This window comes from Entelurus aequoreus, linkage group LG22, assembly GCF_033978785.1.
Source record: "Entelurus aequoreus isolate RoL-2023_Sb linkage group LG22, RoL_Eaeq_v1.1, whole genome shotgun sequence".
Taxonomy (NCBI): Eukaryota; Metazoa; Chordata; class Actinopteri; order Syngnathiformes; family Syngnathidae; genus Entelurus; species Entelurus aequoreus.
In genome coordinates, this window is record NC_084752.1 from 40,307,647 (window position 1) to 40,315,292 (window position 7,646).

Sequence of the window (7,646 nt, forward strand, 5' to 3'; positions counted from 1 at the left end):
TTTATTAAGATGACAAAGAAATAAAAGAAATGAAGATATAAAACATAATAAATAATAAACATAATATAACGGGGAAAAAAGAGAAATTGAAAAAATAAATGAATATAAAAAATGTGTGGAAAACAGTATACTGAGTTTTTCACTTTTTTTTTTTACTTATTTGTTTATCATATTTCTCTTTTTTATTACATTATGTATTTTATCCTGTATATAATAAAACAAAAAGAGAAATCAAATAAATAGATAAATCTAAAAAAATGTGGGGAAAACTTAGTATACTGAGTTTTTCACATTTTTTTCTTATTTTTGTTGTAACAATGCACAACAGAGCTTGATAATCGTGTCAGAGCCTGATTTAAAGCGTCAGGATCGCATCAAAGTGTAATAAAGTTCAATAAAGCGTAATAAAACGTATCAAAGCGTGATTTAAAGCGTATCAAAGCGGCATCAAATCGTGAGGAACGGTAACAAAGCGGCAACTAATTCGTATCAGAGCGTATCAAAGCGTATCAAAGCATAACATTACTTCGGAGATCGGGCTATTAGTGGAAAAATTGACAAAAATGACGGCGCTTTGCTCGCCGCTTTAAAGCGCGGCAAGCGCCGTTGGTGTGAACCAGGTATAAGATAAAAGCAAGGAGTTCACGAGAAGACACTCTACATGGGGACATACTAGCTGCTTTAAACATGACTATGGATTGAAAAAAAAACACTTAAAAATATCTAAAACACGCCCGGTCCTCTCTGCAGATGAGTAAGATCAATTCTCCCAATAAAACGCTTTGTTTAATTGTAAAGTAAAAATGTTTCCTTTCCCCCTCCAGCAAAAAGACGACCGTGTCCATCCTGGACGACATCGGCAGCATGTTTGACGACCTGGCGGACCAGCTGGACGCCATGCTCGACTGACCTCCCAAGTGGCTTTTTCCCCCCGCCCCCGCTCTTTGCCCTTCCCTTGGAGTGTGGAGGAAAATGGCTCCAGGGGCCACAAAGGTGTGATGGAGGAGGGTGTGGTCTTGTGCCTGTGATGTTCGGAGGCCCCGCCTCCTGCAGAGAAGCACATAAACACTCTCGCCTGCAGGCTGAGGAGGATTTTTCCAAGAGGAAAAAACATGAGGACGCATTTTGGATCGCTTGATCTGCCGCTCCTCTTCTTTGGGAGGGTGCTGGTGCATCATAACCCTCCCAGTGTGTGTGTGTGTGTGTGTGTGTGTGTGTGTGTGTGTGTGTGTGTGTGTGTGTCCTTGCTGTTGTCGTCCTGATGAAGTCAGTGTCCTTCTTCACCTTCATACTGTAGTTATTGAAATGAGCGGACTTGTAGACGTGTGTGCCCTCCAACTCCCCGCACATTAATCGGTTCCACACTCACACACGTTATGCAAACACACATAATGGTGTGTCCCTAGGGAGGTTCTTTCAAAATCTTTTTTTGGACACTGAATTTAGCTGAATTGCGTTTGAATTGTGGCAATACATTTTTTTTTTTTTTTTGCTGCCGATTTCATTGAATACAAATTTGTGCGCAAAATGTGTGTTAAAATTAGGGATGTCCGATAATGGCTTTTTGCCGATATCCGATATTCCGATATTGTCCAACTCTTTAATTACCGATACCGATATCAACCGATACCGATATCAACCAATATATACAGTCGTGGAATTAACACATTATTATGCCTAATTTGGACAACCAGGTATGGTGAAGATAAGGTACTTTAAAAAAAATAAAAATAATTAAATTAAATAAATTAAAAACATTTTCTTGAATAAAAAAGAAAGTAAAACAATATAAAAATAGTTACATAGAAACTAGTAATGAATGAAAATGAGTAAAATGAAGTGTTAAAGGTTAGTACTATTAGTGGAGCAGCAGCACGCACAATCATGTGTGCTTACGGACTGTATCCCTTGCAGACTGTATTGATATATATTGATATATAATGTAGGAAGCAGAATATTAATAACAGAAAGAAACGACTCTTTTGTGTGAATGAGTGTAAATGGGGGAGGGAGGTTTTTTGGGTTGGTGCACTAATTGTAAGTGTATCTTGTGTTTTTTATGTTGATTTAATTTAAAAAAAAACAAAAAAAAACGATACCGATGATAAAAAAACCGATACCGATAATTTCCGATATTACATTTTAACGCATTTATCGGCCGATAATATCGGACATCTCTAGTTAAAATGCGTTGTTTTAAAATTTGGCAGACATTGTAAAAATAATCTATGCAGAAAAATTCCACGTGAAAAAATTCAGTGCGGAAATATTCTATGTAAAAAGAAGCTATGCAGAAATTTTCAGTGTAAAAAGGTTACTTGTGTAAAAATCCATTGATTTTTTTTATATACAAAAAATATTTTACACTGATTTTTTCTGCATGGATTTTTTGTACACTGAATTTTTTTTTACATCAAATGATGCTGACAATTTCACTGAGTAAAACTGTGTTGTGTTAAAATTCAGTGAGAATAAATTAAATCTAAAAAAAAAAATCTGTTTTAAAAAATTCAATGTTTAAAAATTAATTGTATAAAAATGTGATGTAAAAATAATCCATGCAGATAAAATTCCATGTGAAAATATTCAGTGCAGAAATATTCTATGTAAAAAGAAGCTATGCAGAAATTTTCAGTGTAAAAAAGTTACTTGTGTAAAAATCCATTGATTTTTTTTATATACAAAAAATATTTTACACTGATTTTTTCTGCATGGATTTTTTGTACACTGAACTTTTTTTTTACATCAAATGATGCTGACAATTTCACTGAGTAAAACTGTGTGTGTTAAAATTCAGTGAGTATAAATTAAATGTAAAAAAAAAATCTGTTTTAAAAAATTCAATGTTTAAAAATTTATTGTATAAAAATGTGATGTAAAAATAATTTATGCAGAAAAATTCCTTGTGAAAATATTCAGTGCAGAAATATTCTATGTAAAAAGAAGCTATGCAGAACATTTCAGTATAAAAAAGTTAATTGTGTAAAAATTTTGCGTAAAAAAAATTAGTGCAGAAAAATCCAGTGTAAAAAATGTTAAGTGACTTCAAACTTGACACCTCATTGGTTGGTTCTGAGACGCGATCGATTGCTTCAGTCTTGAGTTTTCAAGTTACAAATATTTCTGCACTGATTTTTTTTTACACTGAATTTTTTGCATTTGACTTTTGTTAATCAAATTAACTTTTTTTTTTTTGCTGACGATTTCATTGAATACAAATTTGTGCGCAAAATGTGTGTTAAAAAGCGTTGTTTTAAAATTTGGCGTGTAAAAATTTGATGTGAAACAATTCAGTGTATAAACATTTGATATAAAAAGCTATGCAGAAAAATTCAGTGTAAAAAAAGATCAGTGTGTAAAAATTCAATGGTAAAATAAATCCAGTGTAAAAAAAAATTATGTAAAAATATTCAGAGCTAAAAAGAATTCAGTGCCGAAAAATTAGATGTAAAAAGACGCTATGCAGAAAAATTATGTGAAAAAAAAGTTCAGTGTATAAAAATTCAAAATAAAAAAAAATCCAGTGTAAAAAAAATAGTGTAAAAAAAATTCAATGCAAAAATCTAAAGTGACTTCAAACTTGACACCTCATTGGCTGGTTCTGAGACACGATCGATTGCTTCAGTCTTAATTTACCAAAAGTAGGTCTTGAGTTTTTAAGTTATGAATATTTCTGCATTGAATTTTTTTTACATTGAATTTTTTATATACTAAAAATATTTACACTGAAGTTTTCTGCACTGAATTGTTATACACTGTCATTGTACAAAAATTCAGTGTGTAAAAATTCAATGTAAAAATAATCTATGCAGAAGATGATGTCAGGTTCAAACACTGATGACATCTATTAAACAGACAAGAAGCAAGGAATCATGCAGAGACAGAGTTCAATTTAGCCCATGAGGAGAACGCATGGAGTTGCACCCTTAGTGCTCCTGCGTCCCTCTTTTTATTCGGAGTTCCATAGTCAACATCACTGAGGCCGCCTCTAAAGGGAGTGGTCACATATATTATGCAAAGCAGGTTCAGGACGCACAATACGTGACGGAATGTGCTGGAGGCCTTGTGATTTCGCCTTGTCCCCGCTTCGTCTGCGTGTTGTCATCTTATCCTCGTTGAGGTCCTTGAAGTCTCTGCTTGGTCTGCGTGCTGTCATCTTATCTTCCTTGAGGTCCTTGAAGTCCTTGGCTGTTAGCGGGCTAAAACAAAGATAACATCTGTGGCTGAGGCCACCCCTCAGACAAGAAGTTTTGTCCTTGCATAGATTAGAAAAGTCTAACTTGAGCACAATAGCTAATAACTAAAGCAACGGACTTTAAGCATACTAAAGTTAGTGTGATGATATATACATCATTATTCTAACAAAATTCCACGTGAAAAAAAATTCAGTGCAGAAATATTCTATGTAAAAAGAAGCTATGCAGAACATTTCAGTGTAAAAAAGTTACTTGTGTAAAAATCTAAAGTGACTTCAAACTTGACACCTCATTGGTTGGTTCTGAGACACGATCGATTGCTTCAGTCTTGAGTTTTCAAGTTACAAATATTTCTGCACTGATTTTTTTTTACCATGAATTTTTTGCGTATGAATTTTGTCAATTTATTCATTTATTTATTTATGACGATTTCATTGAATACAAAATTAGTGCGCAAAATGTGTGTTAAAATGCGGTGTTTTAAAATTTGGCGTGTAAATTTGATGTGAAACAATTCAGTGTATAAACATTTGATGTAAAAAGACGCTAGGCAGAAAAAGTCAGTGTAAAAAAATTTTAGTGTGTAAAAATTCAAAGTAAAATGAATCCAGTGTAAAAAGAAAAATTCAGTGCAAAAATATAAAGTGGCTACAAACTTGACACCTTATTGGCTGGTTCTGAGACAGGATCGATGGCTTCAGTCTTAATTTACCAAAAGTAGGTCTTGAATTTTGAAGTTACACATTTTTCTACGCTGAATGTTTTTTTACATTGATTTTTTTTATAGACAAAAAATATATTTTACACTGATTTGTTCTGCACTGATTTTTTGAACACTGAATTTTTTGCGTTTGAATTTTGTTAATCAATTGTTTTTTGTTTTTTTTGCTGACGATTTCATGGAATACAGAATTTGTGCACAAAATGTGTTAAAATGCTGTGTTTTAAAATTTGGCATGTAAAAAATTTGATGTGAAAAGATGCAGAAAAAATCTGTGTAAAAATTAAAACTAAAAAAAATCCAGTGTAGAATAATTCAGTGTAAAAATTTAAAGGGGCTTGAAACTTGACACCTTATTGGCTGGTTCTGAGACAGGATTGATTGCTTCAGTCTAAGTTTACCAAAAGTAGGTTTTGAATTTTGAAGTTACGAATATTTCCGCAATGATTTTTTTTTTACACTGAATTTTAATGCACTGATATTTTTTTTAAATACTAAAAAAATTTTACACTGAATTTTTCTGTACTGATTTTTTATACACTGATTTTTTTTACACTGAATTTTGGAAACTGAATTTGTTGAATTGTCAGCATAATTTGATGTATCAAATTATGCTGACAATTTAATTGAGTAAGATGTGTGTTAAAATTTAGTGTGTAAAAATTAAATGTAAAAAAAAAAAAAAACGTCAGTTTTAAAAATTTCAATGTACAAAAATTCAGTGTATAAAAATGTGATGTAAAAAGAATCTATGCAGAAAAAAATCTACGTTAAAAAAATTAAATGCAGAAATATTCTATGTAAAAAGAAGCTATGCAGAAAAGTTCAGTGTAAAAAAAAAAGTTCAGTTAGTAAAAATTCAGTGTATAAAAATTCTAAGTAAAAAAATATCAGTGCAGAAAAATCCCCAAAAATGTAGTTACACAAATTCAGTATAAAATAAAATTCAGTTTACAAAATTCAAATGAAAAAAAAAATCTATAACGTAAATTCAGTATAAAAAAATGTAGTTTACAAAATTTAAAAAAAAAAAAAATCTGTTACATAAATTCATTATCAAACAAAAATTCAGTTCCATAAATTCAGTGTGAAAAAGAGCTTCGAAAAGAAAGACTCGACTTAAGCTCCATTCATCCTCCCTGTGTCCTGCTGCTGTGAACTGTGTTTTCAAGATAATACTTCAATCATGTGTTTGCTCCATTCACTATACTTTATGATATCTGGCTGTTACATCCACTATACTTTATGATATCTGGCTGTTACATCCACTATACTTTATGATATTTGGCTGTTACATCCACTATACTTTATGATATCTGGCTGTTACATCCACTATACTTTATGATATCTGGCTGTTACATCCACTGTACTTTATGATATCTGGCTGTTACATCCACTATACTTTATGATATCTGGCTGTTACATCCACTATACTTTATGATATCTGGCTGTTACATCCACTATCCTTTATGATATCTGGCTGTTAGAGCGCCTCCTAGTGCTGCTTAGTCCAACTGCCTCTGGCCCATCCATTATTTGTTGACTCTGCATCTCTCTGTGCCTTGCTAGTCTTCTCTCATACTTGACTTTTTCTTTCAAGCGACCACCTGTATCCTTCCCAGCAGTAGCTGTGTTGACTTTGTCCTCTGAGAAGCAAGACTTTCAAGGTGTCCCTTTTTGCTGACCCACTTTCAGTGTGTTTCCAAATAGTGGCTCAAATTCACCCCATGAAGAGTCCACTTGTATTTTTATGCTATGTGGGGGCGCGGGGGTGGGGGTGGGGGGAGAAAAAGATATATTTGAAGAGTTGTGTGATGATAAACATGGATGCATTATGTGTCGTGCCATGGTCTAAGGTCTAAGGTCTAAGGTTGTGTTTCTGCATTCCCGTACAGGTGTGACCAGAATAAATGTAAGGATTCAATCTGTCAAAGAGTCCCTGGGTTTTTATGCATTTCAATGTTTAACAAACAAGCGCTGCCACAAATAAGGATGAGGGTATTTTTAAAGGTAAATATGCCGTAGGTACGTTTGATTTAAAGCACGGCGTCTCCCGGGCCCACAACTAGATTTGGATTTGAAAACAAACTGGTCCTAAAGATACCTCGTTATCACAATCAGAAATACTTTAATTCATCCCCGAGGCGAAATTAAGATTTTTCAGTACAATCCCATTCAAGAGCAGACAAACATTACAGGGAGACAGAACAGGATCAAACATTACAGGGAGACAGAACAGGATCAACCATCACAGGGAGACAGAACAGGATCAAACATCACAGGGAGACAAAACAGGATCAAACATCACAGGGAGACAAGAGGTTTAAACATTACAGGGAGACAGAACAGGATCAACATCACAGGGAGACAGAACACGATCAAACATCACAGGGAGACAGAACAGGAGCACACATCACAGGGAGACAGAACAGCATCAAACATCACAAGGAGACAGAACAGGATCAAACATCACAGGGAGACAGAACAGGATCAAACATTACAGGGAGACAGAACAGGATCAAACATTACAGGGAGACAGAACAAGTACAAACATTACAGAAAGACAGAACAGGATCAAACATTACAGGGAGACAGAACAGGATCAAACATTACAGGGAGACAGAACAGGATACAATATTACAGGGAGACAACAGGATCAAATATTACAGGGTGACATAACAGGATCAAACATTACAGGGAGACCGAACCGGATCAAACATTACACGGAG

General features: G+C 33.8%; 1 pseudogene; it reads left to right on the forward strand.

Moving 5' to 3' along the window:
- LOC133639696 (caskin-1-like) overlaps positions 1–6,936 on the forward strand; it is a 122,489-nt pseudogene extending 115,553 nt beyond the window's left edge.
- The last annotated feature ends 710 nt before the right edge of the window (positions 6,937–7,646 follow it).